The sequence below is a fragment of the Mobula birostris genome, chromosome 5 (genome assembly GCF_030028105.1).
Source record: "Mobula birostris isolate sMobBir1 chromosome 5, sMobBir1.hap1, whole genome shotgun sequence".
Taxonomy (NCBI): Eukaryota; Metazoa; Chordata; class Chondrichthyes; order Myliobatiformes; family Myliobatidae; genus Mobula; species Mobula birostris.
Window position 1 is genome coordinate 82431513 of NC_092374.1, and position 20865 is coordinate 82452377.

Below are 20865 nucleotides of genomic sequence, written 5' to 3' on the forward strand. Positions count from 1 at the left end.
GTCCCGGAGGTATACCGGCAGAGGTTCCGGAATGCGAGGAAGCAGTGGGACCGCACGTATTTAGAGTTTGCCCGTGAGATGCAGACATATTGTGAGCGTTGGTGTGCCTCGAAGGGGGTAGAGGGGGATTATGACAGACTGCTACAGCTGATCCTGATCGAGCAGTTTAAAGGTTGTGTCCCTGAGGGTATGAGACCCTACCTAGATGAGAAAGAGGCAGCCACGTTAGCCGCAACTGCTAAGTTAGCGGATGAGTACGCGTTGACGCATAAAATGAAGTTTGCCCCGAGTAAAGGCTACCAGAAGGGTAGTCAGGACGGTGGGGAGAGTCCGCCGGAAAAGTCAGAAAGTAAGCCGGGGTCTAGTGAAAAGGATAAGGTAGACCGGGAGCAGTCTGGTAGGAAGTCTCCTGGGGTCGTCTGTTATAATTGCGGGAAAGACGGACACTTTGCGTCCAGGTGCTTTGCCCCAAAGAAGGAGACGGGAAAAGGAAAAACGGCGATTTTGACTGGCTGTATCGAGCTGGTAAATGAACCGCTAGGAAAGGACAGGTCTGCCAAAGTTCAGGAAGGGCGCGAGAAGTTTATCTCGGCCGGATTGGTGTCAGTGAGGGAGGGGTTAAAACCAGTTCCAGTGCGAATCTGGAGAGACATGGGAGCGTGTCAGTCACTAATACTGAAGAGTGTATTAGAGTTTAGCTCAGAGACCCAGACTGGGGAGGTCAAGGTGAAAGGTATTGGGGGAGGGACAGAGGTAGTCCCTTTGCACTAGATACACTTACAAAGCAGCCTGGTCTCTGGACTAGTCACGATCGGGGTGAGGCAGCCGGGCAGCCTCTTTCATCGAATTACCGATGAAAGGCGTGGAAGTCTTGCTCGGTAATGACCTCGCTGGGGAAATCGTGTTCGAAGCAGTGAGATTGACAGGTCAGCCTGCCAGCATTGAGGCCCCGCCCATGGACTCACAGGTTCATCACGGGACTGCGGTAGTAAATTTAGCTGAGACGTTTCTGCCAGCCTTGTACGAGAAGGGGGTAGAAAGTGAAAAGAAGGAGTGTAGTGAAACAGGAGGAAGTGAGGGAGCTGAGACAGACTTAGCATTAGCCAGGAAAGAATTTGTGCAGGCGCAGGAGCGAGACGAGGGGCTGATGGTTTTGGCAGAGACAGCTCTCTCTGACGCAGAATTAAGAAGGGAGCCAGTAGGCTATTGTGTGGAGGAGGAAGTGCTAAGGAAGAAAGGGAGACCAAGTACCGTACCCGCAGATGAGGAATGGGGGGTGGTGCAAAAGAGTTATGGGGATGAGATTTTTAACCTGGCCCACAAGGTACCCCCCGGTGGACATTTTGCAGTGCTGGAGGAAACAGTTGGTGGAATCATGAAAGAGGTTTACCGGCTGCCCAGGAGGAAGGATGTTATTGATTATGACCGACGCGAACTGAGACAGTCACAGGCTTTTGATATGCTAATAAACCTAATTGATGTTAGCGCGGAAATCAATGAAGCTAGGGTCCCCCTGATAAGAGAAAAAAAACATTTTGAAAAGATGAGTATGGTATCGACCAGATGGGAAAAGGCTATTGTTTTGGCCAGCTCTGCTGATAAGGTCTCTCCCCTAATCCCCGAACAAAGCAACTCTTTAGGAGAAGTAATTAAACGACTCACACACGTGTGTTTGATTGTCCCGAGGCGATGCAAAGAACTGGGATGTTGGGTGGTGTCTGTTATACTAGGTCCGCCTAGCGAGCAATAATCATATAGAATGAGTAATTCAGTGACTAAAGGGCTGACGAACACAGAGGTGTGTATTGGCGATGTAATATGGCTGTCTGAAGCCAGCTTGATAGTGAACCTTGAAAAAAATGAGTTCGGCCACACGAAGGTCACTTACCTGGGAATTGTGGTGACACAGGGGCAGCTGGCAGCGATGCAAGCTACAGTGCAGGCTATCGCTGACCTCCCAACCCCGACAGACAAGAGGGCCCTCAGAAGGTTCTTGGAGATGGTGGGGTACTGTAGGAAGTTTTGCAATAACTCTGCGGTCACTACCCCTCCCCCTCCTACTAAGCCCTTGCGAGAGAAAACTAAGTCAGAATGGGACGACCCTTGTTATTGTGGTCTGGGACAAAACCAAATGAGAGGTTACATTGATCACAATTCATCAGTGTTTTTGGCCACTATGAAGTTTGCTAAGTTGGAGCCTGGTCTAAGGGATTATTCATAACACATATAAAAGGAACAGAAAATGTGATGGCTGACTGTCTGCCAGGTGTTGACAACTTCAAACTCACTGTACTAGCCAAATAGCTGATAAAGATGTATATCTGTGTGTGTATCAAATAATGTATTCATGTTTGTAATTTTTACCCCCCGGTAAAAATCCTTAAAAGGGGGGGAAGTGTGACAAGAATACACATAGATTAAGATGTAGCTGGCCTGGGCTGGCACCAGTGGAATCAGCAGTTGGTCTGCTACCTGACTTCAGGAGAGAGAGAGATAAGGAAAACAATGGAGCAGCATTTGGAGATGTTAATGAAGGAAGGAGAGCTGTCAAGATCGGCTCCCCCTTTGAACCCTGAACTGTTTGAAGTGATGGACAGGCGATACCCCAGCAGGGGAATAAAAAGGGTCAGGTTCACTAAGGCGACACACACACGACACCCGAGGTAACAAGACCCTGGAAGCGGTGCGTCTCTCACAAGTCGGTGGGAAGTACCGGGCCATAGGCGCACAGGGTGGAAAGGCATGATCGGCAGGAACCTGGCGTGTGTCCACCCTTGCCTGGGTGCCAGGTTCACCGCAGGGAAACGATCGTATCTGGAAACGGAGGGGTCACGGTCGGTGACCTCAGATAACATCACAAAGGACTCACCCGAAAGCTGACTGCAAAGGTCTGTGTGGAAATCGTTTTGAATATTCATTCGTTTTGCTCCCTCTCTCCTTCCCCCCACTGTCCATCGCCAAGGCAGCGATTACTGCAAAATGAACTGAACTGAACTTTGCGTCATTTTGAAACTGGTCATTTACCCCTAGACAACGATAGAGCTTGATTGATCCTGTTATCTTAATTCTGTGTACATGTATGCTTATCATTGTTGAACTGTTGCATTCAGTATCCTTTTGATTAGAGTACTATGTTGCTTGTTTCTTTAATAAAACTTTCTTAGTTCTAGTAATCCAGACTCCAACTGAGTGATCCATTTCTGCTGGTTTGGCAACCCAGTTACGGGGTACGTAACAGTAGAATCTCAGATGAAGATGAGAGGACATACAGGAGTGAGATATGCCAACTAGTGGAGTGATGTCACAGCAACAACCTTGCACCCAATGTCAGTAAAACGATGGGCTTCAGGAAGGGCAAGTCAAGAGAACAAAAAACGGTTCTCATAGATGGATCAGAGAGTGTGAGCAGTTTCAAGTTCCTGGGCGTCAAGATCTCTGAGGGCCTAACCTGGTCCCAACATATCACTTCAGCTATAAAGAAGGCAAGACTGCGGCTATATTTCATTCGGAGTTTGAGGAGATTTGTTTTGTCATTTAAAACACTCAAAAAGTTCCATAGGTGTGCCATGGAGAGCATTCCGATAGGCTGCATCACCGTCTGGTATGGGCTGGTGGGATGCTACTGCACAGGACCGAAAGAAGCTACAAAAAGTTGTAAAATTAGTCATCAGAAAGGCAGCATCCATTATTAAGGTCCCCCATCACCCAGGACATGCCCTCTTCTCATTGTTACTGTCAGGAAGGAGGTACAGAAGCCTGAAGGCACACACTCAATGATTCAGGAACAGCTTCTTCCCCCCTGCCATCCGATTCCTAAATGGATGTTGAACCCATGAACACTACCTACTTTTTTTATATATTATTCCTGTTTAGCACTATTTTTAATCTAACTATTTAATATATATATATATACTTAAAGTAATTGATTTTTTTCTAATTATCATGTATTGCATTGTACTGCTGCTGCTAATTTAAACACTTGCTGATGATATGGAACCTGATTCTGATACATAAATAGAGGGAGACGTGCGTGATAGATATTCATGCAGACGTTGACAGCTTTGTCTAGGCTTCAGCTCCCCAGGGGCAGAGTATTACATACTGCAACGCTTATTTTTTGGGCCCTTAGCTCACAGTGGAGCATAGGTCATCGATGACCTCCCATCTCCATCGTCCACTGTTCTGAGCCAGTTTCTTGAGAGTGGACCAAGAGTGTCCTCGTGGTCTGATTTCGGCCACAATAGGTCTACGGCAGATGCAATCTCAATGGCTCTTCACACAGCATTAGACCACCTGGACAATACAACACCTATGTCAAGATGCTGTTCGTCGACTATAAAAGGCATCCGTTAGTCTTGCGAGACCATGGATCTGCGCCTGGAAAGTCTTCACTCTCCAGGGCGCAGGCCTGGGCAAGGTTGTATGGAACACTAGCAGTTGCCTATGCTGCAAGTCTCCCCTCTCCATGACACCAATGTTGTCCAAGGGAAGGGCATTAGGACCCATACAGCTTGGCACCAGTGTCGTCGCAGAGCAATGGTTAATGTGTGGTTAAATGCCTTGCTCAAGGACACAAAACGCTGCCTCGGCTGGGACTCGAACTCACGACCTTCAGGTTGCTAGTCCAATGCCTTAACCACTTGGCCACGTGCCCACATTTAGCACCATCAGTTTCACAATCCTGTTTGAGAAGTTACAGAACCTGGGTCCCTGTACCTCCCTCTGCATTTGAATCCTCGACTTCCAAACCGGAAGACAACAATCTGTGCAGATTGGTGATAACATATCCTCCTCGCTGACAACACTAGTGCACCTCAGCGGTGTGTGCTTAGCCCACTGCGCTACTCTCTATATACACATGACTGTGTGGCTGGGCATAGCTCAAATGCCATCTATAAGTTTGCTGATGATACAACCATTGTTGGTAGAATCTCAGATGGAAACAAGTGAGCGTACAGGAGCAAGATAGAGCAACTAGTGGAGTGCTGTTGCAACAACAATCTGGCACTCAACAACAATAAGATGAAAGAGCCGATTGTCGACTTCAGGAAGGGTAAGATGAAGGAACACATGCCAATCCTCATACAGGGATCAGAAGTGGACAGAATGAGCAGTTTCAAGTTCCTGGGTGTCAAGATCTCTGAGGACCTAACCTGGTCTCCACATGTCGATACAGCTAAAAAGAAGGCAAGACAGCGGTTATTCTTCATTCGGAGTTTGAAGGAATTTGGTATGTCAACGAAAGCACTCAAAAAGCTTTATAGATGTACCATGAAGAGCATTTTTGACGGGCTGCATCACTGTCTGGTATGGGGGGGGTGGTGCGGGGCTACTGTACAGGACTGAAAGAAGCTGCAGAGGGTCGTAAATTTAGTCGGCTTCATCTTGGTACTAGCCTACAAAGTACCCAGGACATCTTCAAGGAGCAGTGTCTCAGAAAGGCAGCGTCCATTATTAAGGACCCCCAGCACCCAGGGCATGCCCTTTCCTCACTGTTACCAGCAGGTAGGAGATACAGGAGCCTGAAGGCACACACTCTGCAATTCAGGAACAAATTCTTCCCCTCTACCATCCGATTCCTAAATGGACATTGAACCTGTGAACACTACCTCATTTTTTTAATACATATTATTTCTGTTTTTGTATGATTTTCAATCTATTCAACATACATATATTGTAATTGATTTATTTATTATCATTATTTTTCTTCTTCTTCTATATTATGTATTGCATTGAACTGCTGCTGCTGTTAACAAATTTCACGACACATGCCAGTGGTAATAAACATGATTCTGATTCTGACATCTCTCCTCCACATGTTTTTTGGACGTTCCTTTTTCCTCTTTCCATGGTGATTCCGTTTTAATGCCTGTCTGGTGATGCTGTGGGTTGGCTTCCTCAAGGTGTGGCCAGTCCACTCCATTTTCATTTGCATATTTGTATCTCCATGGATTCTTGGTTGGTGTTTTCCCACAGTGTCTGGTCGATTACTTTGTCAGTCCATCAGATGTTTAGGACCCCTCTCAGGCACTGGTTGATGAAAGCTTGCCTAGTGTCTTCATTGTTGTTCTCCAGGTTTCAGAGCTGTAGAGGAGCACAGTTTTAACATTTGGGTTGACTATTTAAATGTTTATTTTCCTTTTATATCATCTCAATGTGTACTTAAGAATGTATAAATAATTGTAGTTTTATACATGTAAAAAAATGGAAAAGGTTAAAAAAAAAGAAGAAAACTACTCTGGCCTTGTTGATCCTGGCTTTGACATCCTTATCCATTCCACCATATACACTCACAATGCTTCCAATATAGACAAAGGAAGTCACTTCTTCCAGGGTTGTATCTCTCCTCATTGTGGATCTATTGCTGGTGCAGTTCATCTTCATCACTTATGTTTGGTCTTAGTGGTCAAGAGAATTGACTTTTCTTGCATCTGTTGGTTAGAGCTAGCCAATACAATGATGTCATCTGTAAGCTCTAGGTCATCAAGTTGCTGCCACATAGTTCTCTGGATTCCACTTGTATGTTTCATAATCCATTTTAATGCCAACAGGAACAGGAAAGGAGCCATCAAACAAGAAAGGACCACCCTCTGAGTGAAGAACTTCCCCCTCAGATTGCCTTAAAAGGGCCAAATGGCCCAAATCTGCCAAACGGAGTTGACTAGATTGTCCTGGGTCCTGAGGGCCTCTGTGGCTTGCCGTAGAGCGTTAGTCTTCAAGGCTTCTCAAGCACCTGTATTTACTGATTGTTGTCTTAATGAGAGTCGCTAAGTCCCTGTGCTTTCTGCTTAATCTTGTCAAGTTAATTGTGGCTCGCACGGGTGTTTGCATTCTGTGAGTATTTAAAGCAAGGATTGAATGGCTTGTCAAATGAAGAGTGCTTGATGGTCTGGGCTTGTATTCACTAAAATTCAGAAGAATGAGGGGTAACCTCACTGAAACCTATTGAATGGTGAAAGCACAAAGAAGAGAAAATTTTCAGATGCTGGAAGTCTGAGCAACACACAAAATGCTGGAGGAACTCAGCAGGCCAGGCAGCATCTATGGAAAAAAAGTACAGTTGATGTTTTGGGCTGTACAGTTGATGAAACTGGGAGGGGAAGGAATGAAGTAAAGATTCGGGGAATTGATTTAGAGAAAAGATACAAGGCTGGAGAAAGGGGAGTCTGATAGGAGAGTACGGAAGGTCATGGAAGAAAGAGAAGCGGGGAGGAGCACCAGAGGGCGGTGATGTGCAGGCAAGGAGTTAGGGTGAGAGAGGGAAAAGGGAATGGGGAGTGGTGAAGGAGTCAGTGGGGGGGGAGGGCAGTGGAATCATTATCGGAAGTTAGAGAAGTCGATGCTCATACCATCAGGTTGGAGGCTACCCAGACAGAATATAAGGTGTTCACCCTGTGAGTCTGTTAGGATCATTTACTGTGTCCGGTGCTCCCGGTGTAGTCTCCTGTATATCGGTGAGACCTGTTGTAGATTGGGAGACTATTTCACCGAGCACTGACACTCCGAAGACGTGGGATCCCCCAGTGGCCACCCATTTTGATTCCACATCCCATTCCGATTCCAATATGTCAATCCATGGCCTCCTCTTTTGTCACGATGAGGCCACACTCAGGTTGGAGGCACAACACCCTATGTTCCATCAGGGTAGCCTCCAACCTGATGGCAGGAACATCAATTTCTCAGACTTCCAGTAATGCCCCCCCTTTACCATCCCCCATCCCCTTTTCCCTCTCTTGCCTTATCTCCTTGCCTGTCTATTGCCTCCCTCTGGTGTTCCTCCCCTCTCTTCTTTCTTCCTTGGCCTTCTGTCCTCTTCTATCAGATTCCCCCTTTCTCCAGCCATGTATCTCTTTCACCAATCAACTTCCCAGCTCTTTACTTCATCCCTCCCCCTCCTGTTTTCACCTATCGCCTTGTGTTTCTCTCTCCTCTGCCCCACCTTTTAAATCTGCTCATCATCTTTTTTTTCCAGTCCTGCCAAATAGTCTCAGCCCAAAACGTCAACTATTCTCTTTTTCCATAGATGCTGCCTGGCCTGCTGAGTTCCTCCAGCATTTTGTGTGTGTTGTTTGAATGGTAAAAGGCCTTAATGAAGTGGATATAGAGAGGATATTTCCTATGGTGTGAGAGTCTAAGATCAGGGGACACAGCCTCAGAATAGAGGGATGTCCATTTAGAACGGAGATGAGGAGGAATTTCTTTAGCCAGAGAGTGCTGAATCTGTGGAATTCATTGCCACAAGGTGGCTGTGGAAGCCAAGTCTTTATACTTAAGGCAGAGGTTGATAGATTCATGATTAGTCAGGACATGAAGGGATACAAGGAGAAGGCAGGAGATTGGGGCTGAGAGGGAAATTGGATCAGCCATGATGAAATGGCAGAACAGACTCAATGGGCCAAATGGCCTAATTCTGCTCCTATATCTTAAAGGGGGCTCATTTAGCACTCATCGCAGGGTCTTGTGCGTGCGTGTGTGTGTGTGTGTGTGTGTAGAATGACTTGTCTCGCACTGTCGCTTGGTGAAGCCACCGATGTGGATGGAATTCCTGTGAATAAACTCCTGTTTCTGTCACAACATGGGAGTCTGTCATTCCTCTGCAACTGGGTTCAGTCATCTGTCAGCACACACCATGACACTCGATGGGCTGAATGGTCTAATTGATCTCCTATGGTCTTATGGTCTTCTGCTCCTAAATCCTCGCAAATTTCTACAGATGTACCATGGACAGCATTCTAACTGGCTGCATCACTGTCTGGTGGGGGGGTGGTGTGGGGTGGGGGGGTTACTGCACAGGATCAAAATAAGCTGCAGAGTTGTAAACTCAGTCAGCTCCATCATGGATATCTTCAAGGATCAATGCCTCAGAAAGGCGCTTTCCATCATCAGGGACCCCCATCGCCCAGGTCATGCCCTTTTCTCATTGCTACCATCAGGGAGGAGGTACAGGAGCCTGAAGGCACACACACAATGACTCAGGAACAATTTCTTCTGCTCTGCCAACCGATTTCTGAATGGACATTGAGCCCATGAACATTTTTTCTCTCTTATCATGTATTGCATTGTACTGCTACTGCAAGGTTAACAAATTTCACAACATATGTCAATGACGTTAAACCTGATTCTGAGTATTGTCTCATTGTATAAGTTTAAGGCGAGGGGGAGGGAGATTTAAAGGGGGCCTGCGAGTGGGGTTAGTTTTTCACACAGAGGGTGGTGGGGATATGGGAAGAACTGCCAGAGGTAGTGGCTGAGGTGAGTCCAATTTAAGACCATAAGACCATAAAACATAGGAGCAGAATTAGGACAGTCAGCCCATTGAGTCTGCTAGGCCATTCCATCATGGCTGATCCCAAATCCCACCCAACCCAGTACACCTAGTAGACGTTTAGGGAGGTTTGTGGAAAGGAAAGGGTTAGAGGGGTGTAGGACAATTGTAGGCAATTGGGATGAGATGGGCTGAAGGATTTACTTCCTATGCTCTATAACTCTGTTGAGACTTGAGTCTGTATCATGTTGGGAACATGAGTTGGGGAATTATGGATGCAGCTCAGTCCACACTGGTCTGGTCATCCTTAATTAGAATTAATTCTCTCCTATATTAATCAACTATTGAGCACATTTACATGAAGCACTGTCGTAGGAAAGCAGCATCCATCATCAGAGATCCCCACCACCCAGACCATGCTCTGTTCTCACTGCTGAATCATATAGAAGGTACAAGAGCCCCAGGGCTCGTACACCAGTTTCAAGAACAGTTACTACCCCTCAACCATCAGGCTTTTGATCAAAAGGGGATAAATACACTCACTTGCCCATCCACTGAAATGTTCCCACAGCCAGTGATCTCACTTTAAGGACTCTTTATCTCATTATCTCATATCCTCGTTATTTATTGCTATTTATTGTATTTGTAATTGCACAGTTTGTTGTCTTCTGCACTCTGGTTGATCTTTCATTGATCCTGTTATAGTTCCTATTCTCTAGATTTGCTGAGTATGCCTACAGGAAAATGAATCTCAGGTTTGTGTATGGAGACGTATATGTACTCTGATAATAAAATTTGGTTTGAACTTTGAGCTACAAGCATAATCAGAAGCGCAGGTACGATCCTGGCCAGCTCCAAGTGCGAGCAGAGTCTGAACCCCTCAGAAGAGATCGTGAAACCGAGGAGCATGTCGCATTCTGTGTACGGCTCATGAATAAAAACACTCTGCTCAGACTCAGCTCTAAATATAGCTCCTCACAGCTGACAGCAGCTTTAAATCTCAGGGGCCAAGAGAGACGAGATGAAGTTTTATTTTTGCTCGCGTTTTCCACTCTCTCCCCCCAACCATTGTGTTGCCTTGGTGACCGACCACTATCTGTATTCCGAGCTGGTAGAGCCGGAGGCGCTGCAAGCTAAAAGGAGCGCGAGGCAGTCCTGTGGCGGTCACAACCCCTCAGTAAGAGCAGAGGTCACTGCCGTCAGCACTTGTTCCATCATCTCTTTTCTTTAGTTGACCCAATTATGTCAAAGGTCAAATTGGAATTGAAATTGGTTTATTTTGTCATGTTGCTGAGATACAGTGAAAAGCTTGTCGTGCTTATTCTTCATACAGATCAGACTGAGGTACAGCATGGATTTGATAACTTTTATTGTTTGTAGTATTCTTTTTTCTCCCTGCACATTGGGTGTTTGTTGGTTTTTTATTCAATGGGTTCTTTTGGGTTTCTTTGTTTCGTGGCTGCCTTTTAGGAGACGAATCTTAAGGTTGTATAATGTATACATTGATAATAAATGTACGTTGAACTTTGAACTTTGAATAGGCCCTTCCGGCTCTTCAAGCCACTTGCCACTCAGCAACCCCTGATGTAATCCCAGCTCAATCACAGGACAATTTACAATGACCTATTAACCTACCAAATGGTATGTCTTTGCGCTGTGGGAGAAAACCTGAGCACTCGGAGGAAACCCACATGGTCATAGGGAGAACGTACAAACTCCTTACAAACAGCAGCAGGAATTGATCCAATGTTGCTAGTATGGTAGAGCGTTGTGCTAACCATTACGCTACCATGCGCCCCCCAACCCAATACAAAGGGTATCGAGGTAGAACAAAGTAAAGCAATAACACAAACATGAGAAAGTCTGCTGATGCTGGAAGTCCATAGTAACACATACAAAATGCTGGAGGAGCACAGCAGGTTAGGGAACATCTATGGAAATGAATAAACAGTCAATCTTCCAGGCCGAGACCCTTCATCAAGACTGAAAAGGAAGGGGGAAGATGCCAGAACAATACAAAATCAAATAGCATCGACAGGAAAAGTGGAGATGATCATAAGGTGCAAGATCATAACAAGGTAGATGATGAGGTCAAGAGTCCAACAGGAACTCCCAATGGTCTTATAAGAGTAGGACAGAAGCTATCTGTTGTGTATTTAATATTTCAATAATATTTGAATAATCTTGTACACATATTGGTTGATTGCATTTTCACTCATTTGAGTAATTAATTATGGGTTATATGTAAAAATACATTAATTTCATAAGTCATCATGTTACCATATGATACATGCACAGTTCGCTTAAAGTAAGTTTGCACAACACCCATATTTTTGGACTCCCATGTGTTTCTTTGAATTAGTTTAATGTTTTGAAATTACAAACTATAAGACTGACCACCAGACTCAAGGACAGCTTTTATCCCACTGTTATAAGACAATTAAATGGACATCCTCTACGATAAGATAGATTCTTGACCTCACAATCTACCTTGTCGTGGCCCTTGTACCATATTGTCTGTCTGCACTGCACTTTCTCTGTAACTGTTACACTTTATTCTGCATTCTGTTATTTCTTTTCCCCTGTACCACCTCAATGTGGTGTGGTGAAATGATCTGTATGGGTCAAAGTTTGAAGTAGACTTATTACAAAGATTCTGCTTCCTGAATACTTTTGGGTGTATCTTATGGATTTTGGGATGCTGATCACGAAAAATCACCATAGAATTTCCTTATCACACACTAATTTTTTGAATTCACCTATATTTCTTTCAGTTCATAATTCAAATCAGAATAACTGATGCCAAGATTAAAGAAGATTTTGTTGGTCCACAAATCAAACAGGTTATCAATTACAGACAGTTCGAAGAACTTCTACTGAGACTGGAGAAAATCGCATGGAAGACATTTAAGGGTGTTGTTGAAAAATTTCTTGGCAACTACAAAGCACCAAACTATGTACATCTGATTGACAACATGCTTCAAGCATACAAAACCATGAAGTGCAATATGTTACTAAAGATTCATTTTCTGCATTCCCATTTAGACTTCTTCTCTGCAAATCTTGGCACTGTCAGTAACGAGCACGGTGAAAGGTTTCATCAGGACATTGTCGTCATGGAGAAGCAGTATCAGAACAACTAGACTCCATCAATGCTGGCTGATTATTGTTGGACACTTAAGTGAGAAACCTCAAACACTGAGTAGAAATGAAAATCAACAAAACATTTTTAGCTTGATTGAATTAATACAAAGCGTCAGCACCGTTGCGCAATTAAATGCGTTATATTTAATAAAAGTTAATTTCTTGTTTCTCCAAATTCCCACATGGTACACGTAGTCTGAAATTATATTTGTGTTCAGCTGAAAGTGGTCTATCATAAACCAAAAAAGTTTCTGAGAAAGCAGCTCTCAAAAAAATTTGTTGTCCAGTGTTATCAAAGGACATATAAGTCACCATATACTACCCTGAGATTTATTTTCTTGTGGGCATTCACAGTAGAACAAAGAAATACAATAGAATTGTTATGTTCTATGACTTCAAAACATTAAACTAATTCAGAGGAAGACACAGGAGTCCAAAATGTGGGTCTAACTATGTGTCTGCTTTCAGCGAGGCACCCATGTATCACATGGTAGTGTGATGATGTTTACAATTCAGGTATTTATACAAATAGCCCAAAATGAAAGCAAGCATGGCAGTGCCTCTACATCCTTAGGAGTCTGCAGAGATTTGGCATGTCATCAAAAACTTTGACAAACTTCTATAGATGTGTAGTGGAGAGGGTATTGACTGGCTGCATTACGGTCTGGTATGGGAACACCAAAGTCTGTGAATGGAAAATCCTGCAAAAGGTAGTGGATTCAGCCCAGTACATCATGGGTAAAGGCCTCCCCACCATTGAACACGTCTGCATGAAACACTGTTGTAGGAAAGCAGCATCCATCATCAGAGATCCTCACCACCCAGGCCGTGCTCTTTTCTCACTGCTGCCATCAGGAGGAAGATACAGGAGCCTCAGGACTCACACCACCAGCTTCAGGAACAGTTACTACCCCTCAACCATCAGGCTCTTGAATAAAAATGGATAACTGCACTCACTTGCCTCATCATTGATACGTTACTACAACCAATGATCTCACTGTAGGGATTCTTTATCTTATTATGTTATGTTCTTGTTATTTATTGCTATTTATTTATATTTTCATTTGCACAGTTTGTTGTCTTATGCACTGTGGTTAATCTTTCATTGACCCTGTCATAGCTACAGTTCTGTAGATTTAGTGAGTATGCCTGCAGGAAAATGAATCTCAGGGTGGTATGTGGTGACATATATGCACTTTGATAATAAAATTTACTTTGAACTTTGAATTTTAATAGGTTACTCAAACAAAGAAGAGTACTTAATCAAACAATATATGTATATACAAGATTCTCAAATATTTCTGAAATATTAAATACATAGCAAAAATCAATGAAAAACTACACACAAAGACTGACGAGCAGCCAATGTACAAGAAGAAGATAAGGCATCCGTTAGTGTTGCGAGACCATGGATCTGTGCCTGGAAAGTCTTCACTCTCCAGGGCGCAGGCCTGGGCAAGGTTGTATGGAAGACCAGCAGTTGCCCATGCTGCAAGTCCCCCCTCTCCACGACACCGATGTTGTCCAAGGGAAGGACATTAGGACCCATACAGCTTGGCACCAGTGTCATCGCAGAGGAAGTACCTTGCTCAAGGACACAACACGTTGCCTCAGCTGGGGCTCGAACTCACGACCTTCAGGTCGCTAGTCCGATGCCTTAACCACTTGGCCACGTGCCATCAAAGAAGATAAACTATACGAATACAAAAATAAGACAAAAAAAAAAGCAAATAAATAATAAATGGTGAAAACATGAGTTATAGAGTTCTTGAACGTGAATTGATAGGTTGTGGAATCAATTCAGAGTTGAGGTGAGTGAAGTTATCCACACTGGTTCCGGAGCCTGATGGGTGAAGGGTAGTGACTGTATCTGAACCTGGAGGTGTGGAACCTAGAGCTCCTGTACCTCCTTCCTGATGGCAGTGGTGGGATGAGAGGATGGCTTTGATGGTGGGGATTCTCGATGATGGACATCATGCAGAGCGAAGTTCTTCACTGCGTGCCAGTGTAAACGGCAATAGTAGACCGATTTACCTTGTTAGACTTCACTGTGGAAGACGCAAGATGCTGGAATCTGGAGCAACACACTGTTAGCTGGAGAACTCAGGCAGCATCTGAGGGGGTGAACGGACTGCATATCTCTATGAAGGCTCCTTCATCTGGACTCCTTAACCTATAGCAGACATTCAAGTTCAAGTTTAATTGTCATTCAGCCTCACATTAGTACCCGTGAACACTGCCAAATGAAACAGCCCTCCTCTGGGGCCAAGGTGCAAAACACAGTACCAACAGTCACACACAGCATGGCACATATACCACATATAAGATGGCAGTAAGTACGGTGACACAAAAAATATATATGTATATACTCCAGATCTCTGAGTCCATGAATGTTGCAGCAGCCAGCAGTTGAACACAATACGGCTTGTCTTCTGCCGAACAAAGACTAGGGGGTAGCACCAGCTCCAGTATGGACGGTGCGTCATGGGCGGAGCTCCCTGACTCCAATGTCTCCCTCCTGGGCGATTGTAAACTGGCGACACTGTGGCTTGAGGCCTAGTCCTTGCTATGACTGAGATATCGCATCGATGACATCGATGTCTCTGATTAGGTTGAGTTGTTCTCCAATATTGACATTTTACTTGCAAACATTTCGTCACCATGCGAGGAGTAATGATCAATGCGCTGTTGATTGTGGCATGCCCTCCAAATGCTTGGCCTTTATATATTTTTCAATCAGCTGATTGGTCATCATTTCGGAAACTCAGTTGTGATCTGGGGAGGATATCTCGTTGTTGATTGGCTATGCTGTGAACTTCATGTGTTGCGGTCTGGTCTCCCTGTGCATTGGGTACCAGTCTTTTTTTTCAATGAGTTCTTTCGGGTTTCTTGTTTTGTGGCTGCCTGCAAGGAAATGAATCTCAAGGTTGTATAATTTATACATATTTTTGATAAATGTACTTTGAGCTTTCAACTTCAAAGAGAGAGCCAACACAAAGCCAGTGGGTTGAAGATCCTCGCTCAGTATTGTGCTGCTTTCTGAGCCCGGCTCTTCATTTGAAGCCATCTCAGAGGTCTCCAAGAACAGATGAGGAGTTCGGGCAACGAGAACTGGTTCTTACCCTAAAGCTCTTCTTCATTTTTGCCTCCACATTCTGAATAATTCAGAGAAGTAAAACTCTGTGTTCCTCCATTGAGAGATCCAAACAATTAGATTCCGGATGCAAGCCTCCTTCCCAAATTTCTGACACTTCAAATATAAACCTCATGAGCCTCCTAATTAGATTCCTTTCTAGCAATCTGTGTTCCAAATATAACACGTTCTGAATCCTCAAATAGGTTTGAGCCTCGATCTCACTCCCACCTACCTGTTATTTATGTAATGACCTGCCCAACCATATTGCTTTTTTGGATTTGAGCCTGTAACTCATTCCTGGCTATCGTGTTGTTAGATAGCTTGACATTCTGGTACCTTATGAGAATACTGTATGAGGCCACTCAGTCCACAAGGTCCGTGCTAGCTTCTAGGGGAAGAGGTCCTATCAGTCCCATTTTCCCTATTACTCTCCCTTGCCATGGTGTGGTAGAGCTCTACAGCTTAAAAACAGAACCTTCAGTCCATCTAGTCTGTGTCAAACTGTTATTCTGCCTAGTCCCATCATCCTGAGCGTAGACCATAGACCTCCGTACCCCTCCCATCCATGTAACTACCCAACTATCTCTGCACTGAACCTCTCCTCCATTTTAGGAACAACTTCATTGCTCCACCATCAGATTTCCAAACAGACAATAAACCCACAAACACTTCCTCACTATTTTTGATCACTTTTTGCACTACATACTTAATTTTTTTTTAAAAGTGTATATCTCTTGTTGAAATTTATTGTATTTTTTATGTATTGCACTGTAGTGCTGCCACAAATCTCAATAAATTTCACGAGAAGGAAGAGAAAGTCTGCAGATGCTGGAAATCCAAGCAACCCCGACAAAATGCTGGAGAATCTCAGCAGGCCAGGCAGCATCTATGAGAAAATAAGAAATCAGTCGACGTTTTGGGCTGAGACCCTTCATCAGGACTGATGTGGTCTTTCATTGATTCTATAATGGATGTATTGAGTATGCCCACAAGAAAATGTATATGCACAATGTATATGGTGACATATACGTACTTTGGTAATAAATTTACTTTTAACTTTGAAATTCGATTCTGATTACACAAAGTATTATGTAATCAAGTTATTCACAGGTTTAGTAAACTCCTGAATTTACTTTGTTCCCTAGATTCATTGAAGGGTATCCAACCTGAAACAATGGCTCTGTTTCTCCCTGTAGATGATACCTGACGTGCCGAGTGTTCAGAATGAAAAATAGGTTTAATATAACTGGCATATGTCGTGAAATTTGTTGTTTTGTGTCAGCAGTACATAATAATTTTTTGAAAACTATAAATTACAACAAGAAATATACAGTGTACATACATAATTAAATTAAGTAAGCAGTGCTAAAAGAGGGGAAAAAAGTAGTGTGGTGGTGTTCATGGGTTCAATGTCCATTCAAAAATCGGATATCAGAGGGGAAGAAGCTCTTCCTGAATCATTGATGTGTGTCTTCAGGCTTCTGTACCTCCTTCCTGATGGTGGCGATGCGAAAAGGGGATGACCTGGGTGATGGGGATCCTCAATAATGGATGCCGTCCTTTTGAGGCACCATCTTTTGGAGGCGTCCTCAATGCCCACGAAGGAGCTGACTGAGTTTACAACTTCCTGCAGCTTTTTCCAATCCTGTGCAGGCAACCCCCGCCCCCCGACCCACACTTGCCCCAAACCAGACGGTGATGCAACCAGTTCAAATGCTCTCCACAGTACATCTGTACAAATTTGTCAGGCTTTCCAACTTTCCTTGTTTCTGTTTCAATCCCATGAATTAGACAGTTGTAACAGAGCCAGAGACTCAGTCTACATATACATCCCACGCTGTGCTTCCTTCAGGCTCTACAGGCTTTATCCAACTCAGTCACAGAGGGGTGCAGCATCGAAACAGGCCCTTCTCCCCACATTCCCATCACCCATTTACTCCGATCCTATACCCATCCCGTTACATTCTCCCCACATTCCCATCACCCACTTACTCCGACCCTATACCCATCCCGTTACATTCTCCCCACATTCCCATCACCCACTTACTCCGACCCTATACCCATCCCGTTACATTCTCCCCACATTCCCATCACCCACTTACTCCGACCCTATACCCATCCCGTTACATTCTCCCCACATTCCCATCACCCACTTACTCCGACCCTATACCCATCCCGTTACATTCTCCCCACATTCCCACCAACTCCCATCAGATTTTACTCCTCACTCACACACTGAGGTGGTGCAATTTACAGTGGCCTATGAACCCATTGACCCCACACGTCGTTGGGATGTGGGAGAGAAGTGGAGCACTGAAACACATGCAGTCACAATCCACACACACAAGCACACGCACACACACACACACACACACACACACACACACACACACACACACACACACACACAAGATCAGGACTGAACTGGGATCTCTGGAGCTGTGAGACCAGTCGCACTTTTAAATAAATTAGTTAAAGTGATTCCTGTCTGCATAATGCTTGTCTTCTTTTTGGGCCCTATATAGTTAGTGCTGGAAGTCAGGATTGAACCCAGAACTCAGAAAGCAGTAACCATCATCAGGGAGCCCCACCACCCACAACCTGCTCTTTCCTCGCTGCTGCCATCAGGAAGAAGGTACAGGAGCCTCAGGAGTCACACCACCAGGTTCAGGTACAGTTACTACCCCTCAACCATCAGGTTCTTGAACCAAAGTGGATAACTTCACTCAACTTCACTTGCCCATTACTGAATTGTTCCCACAACCAATGGACTCACTTTCGAGGAATCTTCATCTCACATTCTTGATATTTATTTATCATTGCTTATTATTTATTATTGCTTATTTATTTATTGTTATTATTTCTTCTTTTTTATTTGCACAGTTTGTTGTCTTCTGCACTCTGGTTAAACACCCTAGATGGGTGATCTTTCATTGATTCTGTTATGGTTATTATTCTATGGACTTATTGAGTATGCCTGCAAGGAAATGAATCACAGGGTTATATACAGTGACACATACAGTATGTACTTCAATAATAAATTTACTTTGAAATTTAAACTTTGATTCTGGAGCTACTCACGGCCACACAGGGCTGCCCACTTAGTTCCTTTGGTATCTTGTAGTTTCAATGAAATATCCCTTCATCTTTCTGATCTCCATTGTTCGGATCCAGAGACATCAAACACTCCTCATATGCTAACCCTTGTGAACCTCCTCTGGACCCTCTCAAAGTCCAACACAATCAGGATACAGGGCCAAAATTGCTCACAATATTCCAAGTGAGGTCTGACCAAGGCTTAGATAGAGTAGACATGGAGAGGATGTTTTTCCTTAAGAGGGAGAGACTAGGATCCGAGGCCCAGGCTCAGATTAGTGGAACGTCCCTTTAGAATGGAGATGAGTAGGAATGCTTCAGCCCCCATCTGTGGACCTGTGGTGAATCTGTGGAACTAATTGCTGCCATGGGCTATGGAGGCCAAGTCATTGGGTGTATTTAAAACAGAGATTGATTGATAAGGGGATTAAAAAGGACAGGAAGAATGGGGTTGGGAAAAAAATTGTGCCATTATTGAAAGGTGGAACAGACTTGATGGTCTGAATTGTATAATTCTTGTTCTGCGTTTGATGGTCTAATAGTCTTCTCTGGAACCTCGTTCCTAATATATACCACCCTCTGAATTACAAACTTCACCCTCATATCTCACTTAATTTTTTCCCCTCTCTCCTTCAACCTGTGATCTCTCATACCCTGGGAATAAGATTCTGACCATCTATCTTATATAGGTCCCTCAGGGAAAGAGAGGGGGGCCTGGTGGGAAGAGGGGGGGCCTGACAGAGAGAGAGGGGGGTGCTGACAGGGAGTGGGGGGGGATCTGGCAGGGATAGAGAGGAGGGCCTGGTTGGGGAGAGAGGGATCTGACCGGTGGGGGGGGGGGGTCACTGAGAGAGAGTGGAGTGGAGGGGATCTGGCGGGGATAGAGAGGGGGGCCTGGTGGGAAGAGAGGGTGGCCTGACGGGGAGAGAGGGACTTGACAGGGAGAGAGGGGGTCTCACGGAGAGTGAGAGAGGGTGCCTGGTGGGGAGAGAGAGAGGGTGGGAGCCTGGCCAAGCAAGAGAGGGAGGGTGGAAGCCTGGCCAAGCAAGAGAGAGAGGCCTGGCAGGGAGAGAGAGGTGGCTAATGGGGAGAGAGCAGGAGGCCTAGTGGGGAGAGAGAGGGGGGACTGACAGGGAGAGAGGGGGTACTGACAGGGAGAGAGGGGGGTTTGACAGGGGGAGTTCCGTGTAGTTCACTTACTCTTTGTAATTTGGTATCCTGATGTGTTCTGTTTAAACTTGTTAAGTTTACTTTGATATACTTGGGGATTTGTTGTTGCGGACACCAATTAACACTAATCGTGGGGTCCGAGTTTTCAGAATGTTACTTCTCGCAATGTTACTTGGCTGAACCACTGATGCTCTTTTGGAACTATTGTGAATAGACTTTTGTCTCCTACGTCAGAGTCTGGTGTTCCTCCGCACTTGGGTTCCGATATTGCCAGCACACAGTGTGACGGTAGACTCCGGGGTTCCTGTACATTGGAGTTCCCATACCAGACCATGATGCAATCAGTCTGTTCTTAGAGACGAGTGACAACTTTCAAGCACGGGGAGCAGGCGAGGCAGACACAGAGGTACAGTGAGGTAGATTGTGAGGTCAAGAGCCTATCTTATCATACTAGGGGACTACAGTATTCAAGAGTTTTATAACAGGGGATAGAAGCTGTCCTTGAGCCTGGAGGTACGTGCTTTCAGGCTTTTGTATCTTCTGTCCCATGAGAATGCCAGGGATGGGTGGTGTCTTTGATTATACTGGTTGCTTTTCCTCAGCAATGATAAATGTAGATGGAGTCCATAGAGGGGAGGTTGGTTTCCGTGACGTTCTGAACCATGCCCACAACTCTCTGCTGTTTCTTACAATCATGAGCAATGTCATGGTGCCTGAAGAGAGGATACATTCTATGGGGCAACAGCGTGGTATCTATGGAACCAGGGGGCAGAAGTTTAATGTGCTGAGTGAGCTTAGAGAAGATTTGGGAATTATTTCCTCCGGATGGTGGTTGGAGCGGTGACAGCGGGCGGAGTACACCACAGCCAGAGGCCCCTGCACTCAAGTGTTTTCTCTCTCGATGGTGAACGAGTCTCGCCAGTGAGAGAGGGAGGCGTCAAAATGTTGGGATGGACAGTAGATCATGGTCTCTGGGGGCTTTGCTGTTGTTTGCATGGTGGGTGGTGGGGGGTTGGTTCATGATTCATGCTGTTGCTGGAGCCGGGGGGTGGGG